Source organism: Cavia porcellus, unplaced genomic scaffold (genome assembly GCF_034190915.1).
Source record: "Cavia porcellus strain 051 isolate PalLab524CR breed Dunkin Hartley unplaced genomic scaffold, mCavPor4.1 scaffold_16, whole genome shotgun sequence".
NCBI lineage: Eukaryota > Metazoa > Chordata > Mammalia > Rodentia > Caviidae > Cavia > Cavia porcellus.
In genome coordinates this window covers 57,950,293-57,971,046 of record NW_026947499.1, presented here as the reverse complement: position 1 = coordinate 57,971,046, position 20,754 = coordinate 57,950,293, and the positions used below count along the sequence as shown (strand labels likewise).

General features: G+C 43.8%; 1 pseudogene; it reads left to right on the top strand.

The window, feature by feature from the left end:
- The first annotated feature begins 837 nt into the window (after window positions 1-837).
- LOC100720655 (transcription initiation factor TFIID subunit 13-like) lies at window positions 838-2,381 on the top strand (annotated as a pseudogene).
- Window positions 2,382-20,754: the final 18,373 nt, after the last annotated feature.

Sequence of the window (20,754 nt, the reverse complement as noted above, 5' to 3'; positions counted from 1 at the left end):
TCCCCAGCTTTAAACTTTGCTCCTTTAGTACTTTACTTTTGCTTGATGTGCTGGGTTTAGGGTCGCTGGGAGCTGCATGTTCCAGCAGAGCAGTGCTGTGGCATGGCATGATGACATTACATCTTCAGCATGGTTTCAAATTGGAAAACCAGTAAATTTTTCCTTGAGGCTGGGCATGTTGGCACACTTTTAATCCCAGCACTTGGAAGGTTGAGGCAGGAGGATTGTTGTGAATTCAAGGTCAGCCTGGGTTACACAGTGAGTTACACAGCCTGAAATGCTAGTGAAACCCTGTCTCAAAAACAAATAAAAAAAAGGGGGGGGGGCGGGGAGTGGGGTGGAGATATAGCTTAACGGTAGAACCCTTGCCTGGCAAGCCCAAGGTCCAGTTAGATTCTCAGCGACCAAAAAAGACCAAAAACAAAAAAATCCTTCCTTGAATTTGGCTGATGATCTTTTTGTTTTGTTTTGTTTTTTGTTTGTTTTTATCTGTACCAGGGATCAAACTCATGACAGCACTCTTGCAAGGCAGGCGCTTATGCCGCTGAGCTAAATCCCCAGCCCCTTGGCTAATGATCTTTAAAAAACAAACTAGAGAAGTATCAAGTGGCACCTCTTCTTCTCAAGGATTTCTGAGAGGAGATTACAGGCTACACCACATTTTCATCTCTGTTCTAGCATCTGCCAAAATATGCTTTAGCAAGCCAGGAATGCTGGTGCGTGCCTGTGATCCCAGCTCTCCGGGAGGTCGAGACAGAAGGATCACAAATTCCAAGCCCTGCCTGAACAACTTACTGACATATGGAGATCTTGTCTCAAAATAATAAAATAAAAAAGATGGCTGAGGATGTAGCTCTCTGTGAAAGCCCTCGGTTCAATCTCAACACCAAGGGGAAAGAGGACTTTGTCTTACAGGATTCATAATATGAATTTATGTACCAAATACATATAACGATAACAGGATGAACCATATTTTTTTAAAATGTACATGTTAATTTGCAACACATCTTCATTTTGGGCTCTAAATATGCAGAAGTCTCAGAGACCCGGGGCAGGAATGTGCAGGCACACTGGAATGAGAGGCATTCTCCTCGAGACTGAGGACCTTGTCTCTCCTCTGTGGTCTCCTTGTGTCCGGCTGAAGCCATCCAGGCTGGAGAATGCTCTTTCCGCAAATCACTCGGCAACTCACTAAAAGGCAGCCTGGACCTCAGCAGGTGGGCCTGGCAAAATATGTCCCTCGTCCCTGGTCCACAGGACACACTAAACAGCCAAGCCTCACGGCATGCTCAGTGGACTGCTGTGGTACAGGGTCGGAGTAAAAATGCAGAGTTTGTGGGCCACAGGATTCCTGTGCAACTGCACAATTCTGCCGCGGCAGCAGGAAAGCCACTGGGCATGATTGAACAGGTGGGCCTTCAAATGTGAATTTCATAGGAAAAATATTCTTTCGAGATAAAGTCTCAGTTGGTAGTTCAAGATGGACTTGAGCTCACTACGTAGCTGGACTGGCCTTGAATTCATGGCGATCTTCCTGCTTTAATCTCCTGAGTACTAGTATTACAGGCACGGCCTGCCATGCCTGGTTATAGAAATTTCATTTTTGGAAATTCTCTCCGTTTTTGTTGTTGTAACACGAAGAAAAAAAGGAAAAGAAAAAGAAAATAAACATGAGATGGCTTTTGGTTCTATCTGTCCCTTATAATTCCGGAATCAACTTCACCTCCAATAAGATCTCTAAGTGAAACATTCATTTCTTTAGGCAGAAAATATTCTCCATGTGCTGTCTCAGAACAGCCTCTGAGACCAAGCGCCATGCAGTAAGTAGCTTTGCTGGCTGGTGGGATGACATGAGGAAGAGGATCCTAACTTTGAGGAGGAAAATCAGGAAATTGGAGGAGGTGCTAAAGGTAGACATGAGTAGAACAAAGAGACTTTCTTCTGAAGAATTATAAAGAATGCTGTATGGGTTTGAAAATGACCAGAATCCTTGTGCTGAGTCAGTGGATATTCTCAATGACCTGGTCATAGAGATCATCATTGAAACGACTCCTAAGGTAATGTCCATTGGAATTCAAGGTGGAGTACAAGTTGAAGATACTGTCTTCTTGATCAAAAGGACCCAAGAAAGTTAAGGTTAAAGACTTGCTTACTATGAATGAAGAATTGTAACGAGCTAGAAAAGCATGTTTTGTTTTTTGTCTTTTTGAGACAGGGTCTTGTTATGCAGTTCAGGCTGGCCATGTGCTCACTTTGTAGCCCAGGCTGGTCTCAAACTTGCAATGATCCTCCAGCCTCAGCCTCCTGAGTGCTGGGATTACAGGCCTGCGCCACCACAGCCGGCTAGAAAAGCATTTGATAAAGCGAACTATGGGTCTTGACGTCTTTTGTACTTTCTGAAATTTCATTATCTTCTATGAAACCAAATATAACTTTTTTTTGGTACCAGAATCGAACTCAAAATGTTACACTTGCCGGGTAGGCGCCTGTGCTGCTGAGCTATATCCCTGGCCCAACCAAATATAACTTTATTTTCTTTTATTTTTTTTTTTGTCTTTTTCCTTTTTTATTGGTACCAGGGATCAAACTCATGACTACCTGCTTGCAAGGCAGGCGCTTATGCCGCTGAGCTATATCCCCAGCCCCATAACTTTATTTTCTACAGTAATGTCCTGATATTTAGGCCTGTACATGAGAGGAAGAAACAAAAGTCTTTAGACTTTATTTTCAGGTCTTTGTTTTTAGAGCATTCGATTTGAGCCTTTAGTTGCCTGCCTTTATATAACTATTCTTCAATTACTTATTAGCTTGTAATGACAACATATAAGTTAAACTGCTTTACAAACCATGCAGTCCCTTTTGACTTTCAACATCTGAAGAGTAAACTTTTATTTGTATATTAGATATGCTCATGCCAATATAAGCTGTATTCTAGCTGTTTAATATGTAAAATTTCAATGGCCTTTTTGAGTATGACAGCTAAGGCATGTGTTTGCTTTACGTATTCTGAAGTTTTTAGACAATAGTTGTCTGAGGTTTTTAAAGACAGTGAACTACCTTGTGTTTCTTTTAAGGAGAGGCTATAGCTCAGTGGCATAAGTGCCTGCCTGGCAAGCCCAAGTTCATGAGTTTGATCCTCAGTCCAAAAAAAAAAAGCTTTTTGTCTTATATCACACTACAGATATTTGTTAAGTTTTAGGAGAATTCATTTTCCCAGATCAAAGATTCTAAAACTAAAACTAACACTAACACTAAGACTAACACTAAAACTAAAACTAAAGGTTTTCAATATGTGGCAATAGAAACCTCTTTGCATAGTTCAGGATATACAGGTTTTAATATATACTTAGGTCATTGCGTTAAATTATTATTGCACTTAGTTTTTTGTTTTCTGTTTTTTTTTTTTGTTTGTTTGTTTGTTTGTTTTTTTTAAAGGCAGCTAAGTTTAAGGGCCAGGGATTTAGCTCAGTGACTCAAGCACTTGTCTGGTAAGTGTGACGTTGTAAGTTCAATCCCTGCTACCAAAAATAAATAAATAAACAAACAAATAAAGGTAGCTAAGTTTAATGAAGTTTAAAGACGACAGTTTAAAGGGCTCATGCCAGCAGAAAGGGAAATGGTGCAACAGGAAAAATACATGGCGTGGGCACTGAATATCGTCCTTAGTTTATTTTTATTTTTTTGGTAATGGGGATCAAACTCACAACCTCACACTTGCCAGGCAGGTACTTGAGACACTAAACTAAATCCCCAACCCTATTGCCCTTAGTTTAAAATAAGCATCAAATTACATTTGATTTATTTATTTATTTTTGGTAGCAGGAATTGAGCTCAGGAGCTTGCGCTTGCTAGGCAGGTGTTTGTGCCACTGGGCTCTATCCCCGGTCCTTAAAATTACATTTAAAGAGGTCACTGAATGTTCTTTTTTTGAAGCTGAATTTTTTGTTGCTATTTACAAAAACATTACCCATAAATAAGTATTGGGAAAATTTTAATTTCTTAACCTATTGACACAAAGAATAAAGTATGAAAATTTAAACAGGAAAAAAAAAAGGAATTGTGCCAGGTGTGGTATCGCACACCTGTAATCCCAGCACTCAGAGGGTGAGGCAGGAGGATTGCAAATTTGAGCCCAGTGTAGATGGTTTAGTGAGGTATTGTCTGAAAATAAAAAATAAGAAGTCTTGGGGATGTAGCTCAGTGGTGGAGAACACCTCTGGGTTCCATCTCCAGTATCGCAAATAACACAAAAAGATTGTAACTGAAATTGCTTCACATTACTATTATAGTTATACCTGTAGGCAAGTAAAAAAATATATATGATATTTGCATAATCACAGATATAAGTATTAGAGATTGGATACTTAGTTATTTTTTTTTTAATTATTGAGACTTTTTTTTTTGTCTTTATTTTTTTCTTTTTATCTGTACCAGGGATCGAACTCACAACTGCCTGCTTGCAAGGCAGGCATTTATGGCGCTGAGCTAAACCCCTAGCCCCCTGTCTTAATTATTTTTCACTTGTCACTGAGGCAAAATACCTGGTGCTCAAAGTTGGGAAAGTTTATAGTTTTTGGAGGTTTTGGTCTATACTTAGTTGGCTCTAAGGCAGGGTGGCGTGGCGGGGCCACAGTTTATGGCAGCTGCAAAACAGCAAAGCAGAAACCAGCAAGCGTGAGAGACACGCCTTTTTTTGCCATTCTATTGTATGTTGGCTTTATCCCTTGTGGGTGTAGCACTGACACCATCAATTCAAGCTCTAGACAATGAACCAATCACAAATGCATAATGCAAATGTATGAGACCTGCAGGCCATAAACCGTGAGTGACATTCCACCCCTGGCCCCCAGGACTCATGTGTATCTTTTATATAAAAGACATTTAGTTTTAGTCTATCAGTCTCTAATAGTTGTCAAAGTCTTAAAAGTTTTAGCATTGTTGAAAAGTCTAAGTTTTAAGGTTTTTTTTAAAGATTTATGGCAAACTTTTTTTTCTTTTTTTTGTCTTTTTTGAGACAGGGTCTCGACTATGCACTTCAGGCTGGCCTTGAGCTCACTTTGTAGCCCAGGCTGGTCTCTAATTCACATCGATCCTCCTGACTCAGCCTCCTGAGTGCAGGCATGAGCCACCATGACCGGCTATGGCAAACTCTTAACTGTAACCCCCTGTATAAATGAAACATTTTTTTTTTTTATCATCTGTATCGAACTCACGACCTCCTGCTTACAAGGCAGGTGCTTATGCCACTGAGCTAAATCCCCAGCAAATGAAACATTTTTGAAATGTACTTTTCAAACTGTTAATTGTAACCCGCTGTATAAATGAAACATTTCAAAAATGTAAAGGCACAAGACAAACATTATCATTTTAAAAGTTACAAACAGGAATATAAAGCATTGGAAACAAAGCAAGTCCAACATCCAGCAGGGCAAACATTAAGTGTTAAGATTTTTATGCTCAGCATTTGAAGCAATCTGGTTGTAAGCTCTAAAAGGCTTGGGTGACTTTATCCCCATGACACTTTTAGGGATATTAGCTCGCACAGCCTTTTTTTTTTTTAAACCCTCTCTGCTCACTTTTTTTTTCTTTTTTTCTCCTCCTCCTAATGAGTGGTAGGGAGGTTTTTTGTTTTTGTTTTTGTTTTTTTTTTTAATCGGTACCAGGGATCGAACTCATTACCACATGCTTGCAAGGTAGGCACTTATGCCACTGAGCTAAATCCCCAGCCCCCATCTGCTCACTTTTTGGGATGATCTATGTTTTTGGCTTTTGTAAACTTTTGGGGTTTTTATTGTATCTTTGGCTTCATGTTTATATATTTATAAATTGTCCTCTCAGAGGCACAATGTTTGGGCTTCCCGGCCCTTTGTAATCAAGGTAGAAGCCATTTTACTCTCAGAATTTGTGTATTTTTTTGTACCTAAAATCAGCACCATGTGCATGTCGCCAAGCTCTGCTGTCAGCTGGAGCAGCAGCCAGGCTTTTTTTTTTTTTTTTTTTTTTTTTTTTTAGTTGTAGGGGTCAGTTGTTTGGGTTGTTGGGCTCTGTTTATCTGATTGTGAGGAAAAGCTTTTTTATGTTGTTGTCATTTTGAAACTTCATGTGGCCTCTATTGTCATTTTGGAGTTTGGTGCTCTATAGCTTTTTTTTTTTTTTTTTTTTTTGAGCAAATTTTTTTACTTTTGCAGTTGAGGATGTAAAGGGTGGAGACCCACTGTTTTTTGGGATGTCCCATGGCCTCTTTTTTATTTTTCTGTTTTTTTTAGCAATCAAAGTTTTAACTCTGTCTTTATAATCTATAGCTTTTTTGGAGTTTTTTTGGTTTGCTTGTTTGTTTTTGGCTAAACTCACAGCATTGTAAATTATCTTGTTGGGCTCTTTGCTCTTGATTTGTAACATAAAGCTGGCTAAAAGCCCCCAATAGTATCCATGTCACGGCCTCAACGTTTGACTGTCTTGAAATTTTTTTTTTGTCAGATTAATCAGTCTATTGTCTTTAGTCTCAGTCTCAGTCTCTGAGCATGAGCAAAATGCAAACTTTTATGCATCTAGACGACACGTTTGAACCTTTTTAAACTCTGTCCACAAGCCATTTTTAAAGCCTCTCAAAAAACATGTTCAGGTATAGTTACAGCGACAACCCCGCTCTTTGGTACCAAATTTTGTCTTAACACGGCATCTGGCTTTAGTTTTAAAAATTAGTATCCAGCCGAGTATGGTGGCGCACTCCTGTAATCTCAGCACTCTGGAGGCTGAGGCAGGCAGATCATTGCAAATTCAAGACCAGTGTGTCTACAAAGTGAGCCCAAGTCACCCTGAACTACATAGCCAGACCCTGTCTCAAAAAGACCAAAAAAAAAAAAAGCATCCAAGCTGGATGTGGAGGTACACACTCGTGATCCTAGCACTCAAAAGGCTGAGGCAGAATTGCTGTCTTTGTTTTACGTTTTTTTTTTTTTTTTTTTGGTCTTTTTTTGGTACCAGGGATCGAACTCACAACTGCCTGCTTGAAAGGCAGGCGCTTATGCTGCTGAGCTAAATCCCCAGCCCCAGAATTGCTGTCAATTCCAAGGCTGTCTGGGCTACATAGTGGGTTCAAGACCAGCATGCAACACATAGTGACACCTTGTCCCAGAAAACAAAAAACAAAAAAGTATATGTCACGGTTTATGTTGGTGGCCCTTAGGCCTCATATATTTGTATTATGTATTTGTGATTGGTTTATTGTCTAGAGCTTAAATTGATGGTGTCAGTGTTATATCTGTATAGGGTTAAAGCCAACATATACTGTAGTGGCAAAAAAGGCTGTGTCTCTTGCTCTTGTTGGTTTTTGTTTTGTTGTTTTGTAGCTGTTATAAACTGTGGCCCTGTCATGTTATCTTGCCTTGGAGCCAACTAAGTATAGGCTAAAACCTTTATAAACTATAAGAAATAAGCCTTTCTTTTTTTTTAACTTTGGGCATCAGGTATTTTGTCTCAGTGAGAAGTAAAAAAATAACTAAGACAAAATTTGGTACCAAAGAGTGGGTTGTCGCCTAGGTGCATGTCTTAATCTCAGCACTTTGACCAGCTGACTCAGGAGGTTCACAAATTCAGATTCTCCCTGGGCAATTTATTGAGATCTCCCTTATCTCAAAATTTTAAAAATCAGCTTAAAAGAGGGAGGTAAATATATGGCTAATGATGGAGAGGCACTGAATTCAATATCCATATTACAAAAAAATTTTTTCCTAATGTGTATTACCCAGAAGTAGAAATTTGAGTCATTTCTTGCTCATAGAAAAGGTCTTAGCTGGGCCCGGTGGCACACACCTGTTATCCCACCATCTGGGAGGCTGAGGCAGGAGGACTGAGAATTCAGGGCTGGCCTGGACTATGGAGTGAGACCCTGCCTAAACCAAATGAAGAAGCAGAAGAGAGAAGGTAGCTCGACTGTCTGCGGAGAATAGTCTTCAGGCCTGGTAGGGAGCACAGAAACTCTGCCCTCCCCTCCAGCTTCTGGTAAGGCGGGGCTCCACCCCGGAAGTGAAGTAGAGTGGAGTGGGTTCATGGCAGCTGGGAGTAAGGTGTGACTCTGCTTAGCGCAAAAAATCCTTTGTGAGCCTCCGGTGGCATCAGAGTGACACTGTGGCATGATAGCCTACCAAGGAACGGGGAGAATTTTGCCTGGTGTCAAGGGTTGAAGTGTGGAAACTTCCCATGGTTTAAAAAGTTCTAGATTTTAGAGATAAAACCCTGGCTATTATCAGTGAGCTGTGCATTGACCCTTGGCCTCCACATATTAACAGAGGTGTCTCAGGGGGGAAGTGACAGGAATAGAGAGTTCCTGAGAGTTTGATTCTTGTCATTAGAGGCTTTTGTTGTATTGTCTTTTTTTTTTTTTTTTTTTTTTTGTCTTTTTTGAGACAGGGTCTCACTAAGCAGTTCAGGCTGACCTTGAGCTCACTTTGTAGCCCAGGCTGGACTTGAACTTGCAAGGATCCTCCCACCTCAGCTTCCCAACTTAAGGGCGTGAGCCACCATGCCCGGTTGTATTGTCTTTTGTTTCTGAGATGGTCTGGGGGGGGGGGTGTGGGGGGATCTGCCTGTGTTATCCAGGCTGCTCTTGAACTCCCAGACTCAGGAGATCCCTTGCCTCAGCCTCCTGAGCACTAGGATCACTGGTGGTCAATGACATTGTGCAGTCATGTAAGATGTTTTAAGCTTGGTAGAGGAGAATAGAACAATATTTATTATTTATTTATTATTATTTTTTTTTTTTGGTCTTTTTCATTTTTATCGGTACCGGGGATCGAACTCACGACCGCCTGCTTACAAGGCAGGCGCTTATGCCGCTGAGCTAAATCCCCAGCCCCTAATATTTATTATTTTTTAGAACAATAATTATTATATGTAGAAATGGAATCTGTCCATTTTAGTGATAAACATAGCATTAGAAATGGAAAGGGGGGCTGGGGATTTAGCTCAGCAGCCTAAGCCTTGCAAACGTGTGGTCATGAGTTCAATCCCTGGTACCAGTTAAAAAAGAAACAGAAAGGAAATATTAGATATAGTGGCACACACCTGTAATCCCAGCTCCAGGGAGGCTGAGGCAGGAGGATCACCGTGAATTTGAGGCCAGCCTGGGCTATGCACTCAGTTGAAGGCAAGCCTACACTATGGAGTGAGACCCTGTCTCAAAAAGTAAACAAACAAACAAAAAAGTGAGGCGAGAACTACTCCAGAGGCTGAGGTGGGAGGACGGTGTGGGCAACTTAGCAAGACTCTAATAAAATAGAAAGGGCCAGGAGTGCAGCTCAGTGCCAGAGGGGCGGAGGGAGCAGGGGAAGGAGGACCCAGCCTGCACCGTGAGGCTGTTCCTGCAGATTCACTCCCACAGCCACTGAGGCAGTGAAGACACGAAACTAGTTCCCATTTTCCTGAAAATTGAGGGACTTGTGCTTCTAGTGCTATTTAAACTATTTCAGTGTGGTCTTCATAATTCAAACAAAAACTAGAGCTAGCTGAGACAGCCCCACGGCCAAGACAGCCGGCACCTGAGCGGCGGGGCCAAAGTGCAGCTGTCTGCCCAGTGACAGCTCTGTGCCTGGCACACACGGGAATTAAGTCCAGGGTCCTCCCCCCACAGGGCTGGGACGGCCAGCTGGACACAGAGGTCAAAGTCGGATGCTGCAGAGGTGACAAATGACTGTGCAGTCCTCCCAGGAACGCAAAACTCTAGGCCTGGGTTGCTTTCTTTCCCCTTCAGCTGCTGATAATTAAGAAAAGATCCAGCCCATTAGAGCTGTCCCTGCAGTCAGAGGCCTAGGCTCAGCACCAGAAAGAAAAAGAGGAAAGCAGCCTGGAGCTGCAGGCCTGTAATTCTAGCACTCTGGGAGGCTGAGACGGGAAGACTGTAAATTAAAGACCAGCCTGGGCAATTTGGTGGTTTAGTGAGAACTTGTCTCAAAATAAATAAAAATTAGGAAAGTGCTGAGGATGGAGCTCAGTGCAAAATCCCTTGGGTCAGTCAAAACCTAAAAAGTTAGATTTTGTTTTTCTTTTTGAGACAGGGTCTCGCTGTGCAGTTCAGGCTGGCCTTGAGCTCACTTTGTAGCCCAGGCTGGTCTCGAATTTGCAACAATCTTCCTGCCTCAGCCTCCCAAAATGCTGGGATTAAAAATGTGTACCACGGGGGCTGGAGGTTTAGCTCAGCGGCATAAGCCCTGCCTTGCAAGCAGGCAGTCATGAGTTCGATCCCCGGTACCGATAAAAAGGGAAAAGGAAAAAAGAAAAAAAAAAAAAAAATGTGTACCACCACGCCCGGCTAGATTTTTTTCCCCTTTACAACCAAGTGGCTTCTATAAATTTCCTCTGTTCAGGCTCTAAACTTCACTCTGCCTCTCCTCAGCCAGACTGACAGAACACGCAGATGCCAGTGATCTGATCTCATCTCCCGTGAGAAAAGGACCTGTTTGTGTTTGTCACCCTACTGTGTCCCCCATCGGTCAGCCGTGAGGACCCCCCATACCACGATAAGGCATGACTGCTGACAACTAAGCTACCTGCTGGCTCAGCCTTCAGCTCTGTGTCATTTGCTGGGGAGATGGAGATGCAGAGAAAGATGACCAGCTCAGAAATAAGGGGCTGCTTTTCTCCTCCAGCTGAAGGGACTGAAGGATACAGACGCTCCCCAGCCAAGGACAGACAGGGTGGCTGGGCCCTGTGCAGCAGGAGGAGTGTGGTCTTTTCATCAGAACAGGCACCACCCAGGCTGAGGTCCTGACTTGAGAGTCACAGCTGGGAGGCTGCAAAGTCAGGGTCAGCAAGGGGGGAAAAAGTGGAAAACACTTCTAGTTTTTCCTGATTATTGTCTACAGTTCACCTGTTGACCAGCACAGTGCCACACATCTGTAATCCCAACACTTAGGAGGCTGAGGCAGGAGGATAGCTGTAAGTTTGAGGCTGGCCAGGGCTACATAGCACTGTCTCAAAACACCAAACCAAACCAAAAAAAAAGCCTCAGTTTTTCATCTATGAAAGGGTTTTAGTACATATCTCAATCACTGTAAAGGACTGGACCATACTGACGGCAGGTGAGAGCTACTCATGCATTCATGATGGTTTTTATCCGTTCATCTTGTTTGTCACAGTAAGTGCAAGCTCCGGGGCAGTGGACCCAGGAACTCAAATGGTCCGGGGAGGAGGAATAGGAGGAGAAGGAGGAGGAAAAGGAGAAAGGGAGAGGAGGAGGAGGAGGAGGAGGAGGCAGCGGAGGAGGAGGAGGGAGGATGCCCAGTAGACAGCATTGTTGCCCTGTTGGAGCTGTGCAGGTTAGCAGCTGGCTTAGATCATGCTGTCAGCTAGGCAGGAGTAAGCACTCAGAGCTGCAAAACCAGCTCCATGTATTGGGTAATGTTTCAGCTAAAATAAACAAACAAAAACAAATCACAGAAACCCCATCTACTTAATGGGAGTCTTATAAAACATTTCTTCCTGGATTGGAGTAGCTGAACACTGGTGGGTATGAAGGTGGAAGGGGGTTGGGCAGGACAAACTGCGGCCTGAACTCAGCCAGGAGCATGAGATCGGGCCTCCAGTGTGAGCAGCAGTGAGTTGAACCCCACAAGGCCATGAGGAGCCGTGAGGAGCCGGGCATGGTGGCACACTCCTGTAATGCCAGCACTTAGGAGGCTGAGGCAGGAGGACCGTTGCATGTTTGAGACCAACCTGGGCTACAAAGTAAGCCCAAGGCCAGCCTGAACTGCATACTGAGACAAAACTTTTTTTGTCAAAAAGACAAGGAAAAAAAAAAATCAAGCCCAACCTGGGCAATTTAATGACTTAGTCTCTCACTAAGGGCCTGGATGTAGCTCAGAGTGAAGGGTTCGGGTCCAGTGCCCAGCACTGCCATCATCATCAGCTGGACGCTTGCCCTTCCTGGAAGGGCCACAGGAAAATGCTGTTCTCTCTGTCTGCCACGCAGGCATCAGGAGTTGCATGCAAGAGTGACCCCTATACCTCCCAACACCTGGGTGACCCCTCCCTTCTCATCAAGCACAAAAAAAATCAGAAAACACTGCAGACTAGAACACCCACCCACATTAGAGGGCGGCTGGAAAACACATGACTACTGGAATGATTCCAGTGATATTGGAATGGGTTTTTATGGTTGAAACTGAGGAAGATGTACCCAAGCCAGGGGAATACACTACTGAGGAACAGCTGAGTACAGTAGTGCATATCAGTAATCCCAGCTGCCCCAGGAGGCTGAGGCAGGAGGATCACAAGTTCAGTCAGCCAGGGCAATTTAGCAAGCTCAAAAAGAAAAAAAGCTTTGTTGCCAAGTCCAGTGGCACACATCCATAATCCCTGGCACTTGGGAGACTGAGACAGGAGGATTGCAGCAAGATCAAGGCCAGCTTGGGCTACACAGGGAGATCCTGTCTCAAAAACCCAAAAACCACCACAACAGAACTTTGAGAAACACATGATGCCCCACTTCCTGCCTATTCATTGATTCGCACACTCTTCCTACAGATAGGAGTCCACTGAGCCTCCACTATGGCCCAAGCACTGGATCCCACAGCTTGGGGGCTCTCGGTCCACTTGGGGGTTGAAACAGGCTGTGCATGGATGGATGGAGCCAGCACTCTGCGCCGGAGCCAGCCCACGTTCTAGAGAGGAAGCAACAGGGAAACGTTAGCCAGGTGCTTAAAATAATTATGTGTCCTAGTAGAGTTCAGAAGGGAGAGGCTAGAGTGGAAAATAACAGGAGTCTTTTATTGTCTGGCTTTCATTTCCTTCCACTAATTCTTTTAAAAATTAATCAATTACTTTTCTGTTTGTTTAAGACCAGGTTTCACTATGTAGTCCAGGCTAGTCTTGGACTCGTAGTGATCCTCCTGCCTCAGCCTCCAGAGTACTGGGATTACAGGCATGTGCCATTATGTCTGGTCTTGTTTTAGGTCTGACTCCTGTCCACAAGGGCTGGGCTTGGCCCAAATGGTGGTTTTGACATCTGATGGCTGTTGGAGGAACTGTCACAGTGCCCAGAGCCAATGGATCAGATACTATGGTAATCGATGGCGTGGGACAGGGCAGGGGTGACCAAGGGTTGCAACAGACGTTGAGTGTACATCCGGGATTTCCTGTGCAAAGACCGAGCTACCTGGTTGCCTTTCACCATTGGGTTTGGTCTGGGCACCTAGATTATGGTTAATGTTTAGCTCTGACATGGGCCCTGGCCCAAGAGCAGGCTCCAAAGCCTGCCTTCCCTGATTTTTGCAGTCTTTTCTTTAGTTGCCTCCTTCCTCAAGTTCAAGACAGGCCTGGACAGCACTGTGCGATCCCATCTTGGAAAGGAAAGTCCATTGCCAGATTAGAATGTCACTGACCTGCACGACCAAGTACATTTTTGGCTTTGTTGTTTATTTAACCATTTATTTGTTAAACAGTTCTTTTTTGTTTGTGTTTTATCTTGCTTTTTGAGACAGTTCTTCCTGTATAGCCCAGGTTTGAGATCTCAAACTGGTCTCAAACTCAGGATCTTTCTGCCCTTGACCTCCTGAGAGTTGCAACTGTAAGTGTGTCCTTTTTGTACCAGAGATTGAACTCACAATCTCACACTTGCCAGGCAGGTGCTAATGCTGCTGAGCTAAATCCCCAGCTGCACTTTAGATTTTTTGTTTTGTTTTGTTTTGTTTTCAAAACAAGATGACAGGAATTTAACAATGGTTAAATACTGTATATTGTTATTTTTGAAATAATTGCTCAGGTTACCAGATACAGGAATCAAACAAAACAGTAAAACAGAACAAAACATTGGACTTCAAAAACAAGACAGAAAGAAATCCCCCACGCTTGACACTGCCAATCCAATAGACACTGCCATCCTCCAAATAGAGGCCCAGATTGCCAGCCCCAGGCCTGCAAAGTCACTCAAACAATACCAGCATCAAGCCATTCCTTTCACCTCAGTTGCCACCATCTCACCCAGTCCTCTGAGTCAGCCGGTGGCTGGGAGGGGGAGCAGGACACGGACACGGGATGCTCTTCTGGTTTCCCAGCCTGCACACTGGCTGGTTCACGGGAATGCATTGCATTTAGTTTTGAAATACACTGTCACTGCTGAGCACACTGGTGCACACCTGTAGCTCCAGCTATTTGGGAAGCTGAGGCAGGAGGACCCCAAGTTTTAGGCTAGCCTGGGAAATTTACCCCGGCCTGGTCTCAAAAAAGAAAAAGGAAAAAAAATGCAGGTGGTATAGCTCAAGGGCCGAGAAGTTGTCTAGCAGGACTGAGGGCCTGGGTCCCATCCCCATTGTGGGGCAGGCAGGAAGTCAACAGGGCCATTCAGAGAAAAATAATGAGATAACTGGGATGAAATACAGCATAAAGTGTTATTAGAAGGAAATAATTACCGCACCGCATCGTATTTGCACTGTCTGTTTTAACCACTTAATTATCTTTAACTGCTGCAATGTTGGACAGAATATAATTATTTCCTGTCTTACAGGTACAGTGATTGAGGCAGGCAAACTTTAAAAGGTTTCCAAAGTGCCCAACTGAGGGGCACTCTACTTAACGCAAGCTCATATTCGGCTTTATATTTAGAGAGGGTCTCTTGGAGTCTTGGAAGCAGGTTTTTTATGTTTTCTTGAATTCATCCTGACAAACAAGATCTTTCAAAGGGAATGTTCCCAGCCAGATAGGGTGGCGCACTCCTGCAACCCCAGCACTGGGGAGGCTGAGGTAGGAGGATGGCAATGAATTCAAGGCCAGCCTGTACCATACAGGGAGGTCCTGTTTCAAAAAATGAAAATGTTAAAATACAAAAATAAAATAAAGGGGCTGGGGATTTAGCTCAGCGGCATAAGTACCTGTCTTGTAAGCAGGCAGTCGTGAGTTCGATCCCCGGTACCGATAAAAATGAAAAAGACAAAAAAAAAAATTAATAATAATAAAATAAAATAAAGGGAGCATTCACATTAAGGTTCGCTGTTCTTGCAGCGCTGGGGCCCAGACCCAGGGCCAAGAGCACACACAGCTCTTAATGCACAGCAGAGCTCTGCTGTCAGCTCAGCCCTGTTTCTCTGCACCCGATTTTCAGCGTCCACTCGGGCTTGCGGTGTGATGTATGCCCTCACCTTCTCATCAGCTGCTTGGATTTGCACTGATTGATTCCTGACAGTGCAGAAACCTTGCAACTTTCAGGCCTGTGTGACACCAGTGCCTGCTACTGAACCTATCACCTGTGTATTTAATACACACTCCCAACCCTATGAGACAGTGCATTTCCCCGCCCCCTTGGTACTGAGGATTGAGCCCAGGCCCTTTGCACTGAGCTACATCTCCAGTCCTGTTTCTAATTTTTAGGTTTTGAGATAGGATCTTGCTAAGATGCTACATTATCCAACTGAAGCTCAAACCTGTAATTCTCCTGCCTCAGCCTCCCGAGTGATAATTATAGGCATGTGCCACTACACCTGGCATCTCCTTGTGATTTTCTTCCCTGCATCTGTGGAGGGTACTGACACCCGACAAAGAATTTTGGGATGATAGCTGTGCTTGAAGCTGCTACACAAGGGGCTGGGGATGCCCTGGAGGGTTTCCCAGCCCTGGATTTTCAGCAATGTGGCTGATGACTCTGATGTCCCTTGGCCAGGTCTCATCAACTTACATGGGTTTCACTGTAGGGCTGGAATCTGTCATTCAGTGAGGATTGCATAGATTCAGCTATTTACTTCTCCATAACTTACTGGTATAGTCTTTTGTTTTGCTTTGGCAATGGAAATTGAACTCACAACCTCATGCTTGCCAGGCAGGTATCCTGCCACTGAGCTAAATCCTTGGCCTTTATTTTGTTGAGACTGGACCTCACTACACAGCCCAGGTTGATGAGATCATCCTGCCTCAGCCTCCTGGCATACTGAGGCTACAGGCGTGTGCCACCATGTCTAGTATAAACTCTTTTATTTATTTGTTTATTTACTTTTGGTAGTACCAGGAATTGAACTCACTACCTCTTGCTTGCCAGGCAGGCGCTTATGCCACTGAGCTAAATTCCCAGCCCTATAAACTTTTTCAAAGTAGTTTTCCCTACAGTTTTCAATGCTGTTTGCAAGTAAAGCCTCTCTATGAATGACAGTGAGAACCATCCCTCCACTAAAACTTTATTTAGCTAGGTTTTTGAGACAGGGTTTTACCCTGTAGTATCTCAGGCTGGCCTTGAACTCATGACCCTTCTGCTTCAGGAGATTAAGTAATAGGTTCTCTTTAAATTACATAATAGGTTCATAGTCAGTGAATAGCAGAAGTAGGTATTGAATCTAGCTAGTCCAGCCTTGAACGTGGGGTGTGTGTGTGTTTCCATGGGGTTTCACTGTAAGACCCAGACCAAACGCTGGGGCTCAAGTGAGACCCTGTCAAAATGAAACAAAAGTAAACTAAACAAGTAAACTAAACAAAACCTGAGTGCCCTTTTAGAAAGAAAAAAAATGGCCTCAGCCTTCTGAATGCCGGGATTACAGGTTTGTGCCAACATGCCCAGCTTACACATTTAAAAAAAAAGAAATTCTCAAGTCAATGAGTTAATGTTCACACAGAGAGACAGCATACCCTGTATCTATTTACTTATTCGTTTAACAAATATTTATTGTACAGACACTATTTCAAGGCCTTCGGAAAGAATAAAAAGACAAAATAATTAATACTTTGAGGATGTAAAGAACTTTACAATACGAGCACTAACATTTAGTTCCATAACAACTCTATAAAAATGTAATATTATTTTCATTTTACAAATAAAGCAGCTGAGATTTAAGATATTAAGTAATAGGTTCACATAGCCAATAATATCAGAGCTGTCTTTTGAACCTAGCTAGTCCAGCCTTTAATATGGGGTGTGTGTGTGTTTAGATGGGGTCTCACTGTATCACCCTGACTAAACTCTGTGGCTCAAGTGAGACCCAGTCTCAAAATGAAACAAAACAAAACAAATAAATAAAAAGGCCAGAGATTTAGCTCAGTGGTGTAAGAGCCTGCCTGGCGAGCATGAGACCATGAGTTCTATCTCCAGTACCAAAAACAAACAAACAAAAAACAAATTAATAAAAACCCTGGAGTGCTATTTTAGAAAGAAGAATAAGGATTTTAGTTATTTGCATAGTCAAAGGTTAAATAATTATCATTCTTTGATATACATAATTGTGATTCACTAAGCATCTCTTAGTATTGGCTAATTCTACTTGATGTGTGTGCACGCGCACACGCGTTTTGTGGTACTGAGGGTTGAATCCAGGCCTCCTCACTGAGCTACATTCCTGTGCCTTTTTAATTTTGGCTCAAGGTCTTGCTAAGTAGCTATGCTGCCCAAGCTGGGCTTCAACCAGTGATCATCCTGCCTCAGCTTCCCAGAGTGCTGAGATCACAAACATGCACCTCCACGCTGGGCTTATTTGGCTTAATTGAAAGCAGCTTCAGGTAATTCAATTTTGCTGTAGTTTGTCACATTTTTGTCTTGGCTCTGTCAGCTGAAAATATTATCCCCCCTCCCCCCCCTGCCCGAGAAACAGGATCTCACTTAGCCCAGGTTGGGCTTTAGCCTCCTGAAAATGACTTTTTAAAGGTTGTCTTACAGTATGATTAAATCAAGGAATTATTTATTGTCCAAATAAAATGGTATTTGTGTGCAGCAGGCATGGTCTTAGTATTTGCAGTATTTAATATAGTACTACAGTCCACATTTTAAAAATGTATTTATTTATTTTTGTACCAGGGATCAAACTTCCAACCGTGCACTTGCAAGGCAGGCACTTATGCCTCTGAGCTAAATCCCTGGCCTCAAGTCCACATTTTATAAATAGATGCACTATAAGCAATAGTAAGTGGACACAGACTGTGTATTAAAATGTATACAATGTAACACTTGATTTTTCAGTTAAAACATTTTAGCAATCCTAGCTAAGTGAGAGGCACAAACCTTAGTCTCAGTTCTTGGGAGATTGAGACAGGAGAATCACTGGGAGTTTAAGGCCAGCCTGGGCTACTTATTGAGTTCAAGACTAGTCTGGCCTATACAGACACCTGTTACAAAACACATTTGAGGTGCAATTCTAACACCTGGGAGGGTAAGGCAGGAAGACAGCTATGAGTTTGAGGCCAATCTAGGCAACACAGTGAGTTTAAGGCCAGCCTAAACTGCAGAGTAAGAGCCTGTCTCAAAAAAGTTGGGGGGATGTTGGAATGTAGATCAGTGGCACAGTGCTGCCTGGCATGTGTGAAGTCATAAGTTGGGTTCCTGGTACTAAAAAAAAAAAAAAAAAAAAAAAAAAAAAAATCAAACACAGACTGAGGAGTGGCCTAAAAATAAATGTCATTAAAAAAAAAAAAAAAGCTGGAGGTTCTATGTACTGCACATCTGTAATCCCAGAACTCTAGAAGGGTGAGCAGGAGGATTGCTGTGAGTCTGAGGCCAACCCGGGTGACATAGTGACTATAAGGCCAGCCTGTACTACAGAGCAAGTGAAACTCTGTCTCAGAAAGCCACAAAACAAAAGGAAACACCCATTTTGGTTAACTATTAATTATATTTAGAATTTTAGAATTTTTTTCAACATCCAAAGTATAAGGTTGAGGTACTAGTAAGCAAAAGATTTAGGTCATATTTAAATTAGAAGCTATAAGGAATTGTTTTCAGTTAAAGAATTCAAAATGCTGAATGTACACACCAATAAAAATCACATCCTGAAGTAGGCTGATATTTTCAAACAATAATTAAACTGCAAGCATATATTTCAAATTATTATGAGTTTTGTTGTGTTTTTGGAGGGAGGGTCTTGCTATGTAGTTCAGACTGGCCTCAAACTCTCAATGATACTCTTGGCTCAGCCTCCGAAGTTCGGGGATTATAGGTGTGCATCTCACACGTGGCTGAGGTGCACACTGTTAGAGAAGGCACAGGACTAAGTCTATCAAGGCACCCAAATCTGGTTTTTTTTTTTTTTTTTTTTTGGTGGTGGGACTTGAACTCAGGACCTTGTGCGTGCCAGGAAGCATTGTACCACTAAATTATCTTTCTTTCTTTCTTTTTTTTTTTTTTTTTTTTTGTCTTTTTCGTTTTTATCGGTACCAGGGATTGAACTCACGACTGCCTGCTTGCAAGGCAGGCGCTTATGCCACTGAGCTAAATCCCCAGCCCCATACCACTAAATTATATCCCAAACCCCAAGACACACAAATCTTAATCTGAAATAATAGCATTCAACCAGGGATGATGATGCACACTTGTAGTCCCAGGATTCGGATGACTGAGGCAGAACTATTGTGATTTCGAGGTGGCCTGAGCTGCACAGTCAGACCCAGGCCTAAAAGAAAAGAAAACAATACGAAACAATGAACTAGAAAGCAAGTAAGCGCCAAATTTTCTTTTAACTGTTTCACAACTGTTTTAAAGATTCGTTTCCTTCACAGATTTGATTGCGGGCTCTTCCACAAGAATGCTTTCTTTTATCCTCTGTCCCAGAGCTTTGCTTAGTGCTGAATACACAGTAGGCGCTCAATAATTACTTGTAATAGGTTGGTTAGTAGAGCTGGGCAGGGATGTGCTACACCTGGAGGAAAGCCCGCTGCAGTGATTAGCGGGCTAACACCCGTGGGCTTGCGGCCGGGATAGCAGCTCAGCGCCTCTTAGTCTCCTCTCCTGGCCCCATCCTCAGCTGTGGTCCTACCTTGATCGCGGCTCCGGAGGGAAGTGGGGGGCGCGGGGGCGGCGCTCGGGTCCCTAGAGTCCAAGAGTTGGTGACTCCTCTAGGTAACAGTCACAAAAACCAAAGCAAACAGAAAACCTCATAAACCTGTCTCATCTAATCTTGCTCTAGATTTAGGCTAAAATGCAGTCACAAGCAATAGGACGGCAGAAAATAAAAGCATTTAAGTATACGGTATTTTTGAAAAGCAGTGGTTTCGCAGCAAGTTAGGCACAGGCACTGGGCTACTGGGTGGATGTGCTTGCTGAGGCAGTTTTAGTCTCTCCGTGAAATCATGTGGAAAGATTGAAAGTGTTTTTTTTTTTTTCCGTTTCTCATGCTTGCAACAAGATGACTATACACTTAAAAATGTACCCGGGGAAAGATGGGCGTGGTGGCGCATGCCTGTAACCCCAGCATCCGGGAGGCTGAAGCAGGAGGCTCGCCATGTATTCCAGCCAGCCAGGGATACAGGGTGAGTTCAAGGTCAGTTTATTTATTTGGAGCCTGGCTCAACGAACCAGCCAACAGCGTGCCCCGGGAACACACATGTACTGGGCACGTCTTTATGTAACAAGGCCAAAATCAGAAGCGGAGCTGAGCATGAGGGTTCACGTCCACTCCAGACGGCAGCTCTGGACGTCGGCAGCGCCGGGTGCTCGTGTCGCAGGCTGGCTCCACCCGGTGCTCCGAGGCCCGCTCACGGGACACTGCCGCAAACCCAGGGGGCGCCCTGGAGTCGGGGATTCCCCCCAGCGCAGGTGAGCAGAGTGGCTGAGCAAGGGCTGCGCTGCGGAGGGGGAGAGGGCAAGGAGGCAGAAAGGGGGACCCAGTCCCCAGCCGAGCGGGGCGGGAGGTCTCCACTCCTCCAGCTGCGGGAGGAGCTCGTGCAATCGGGTGCGCTGCGCGTTTAGGGAGCGTCGTCAAATTCCCCGAGTCGGGACGACGGAGCATGCGCGGCGCGCGGCGTGCGGGTCCGCGGGGAGGAGCGCCTCTCCCCCCGACCGGTCCCCGGAAGGAAGGCGGG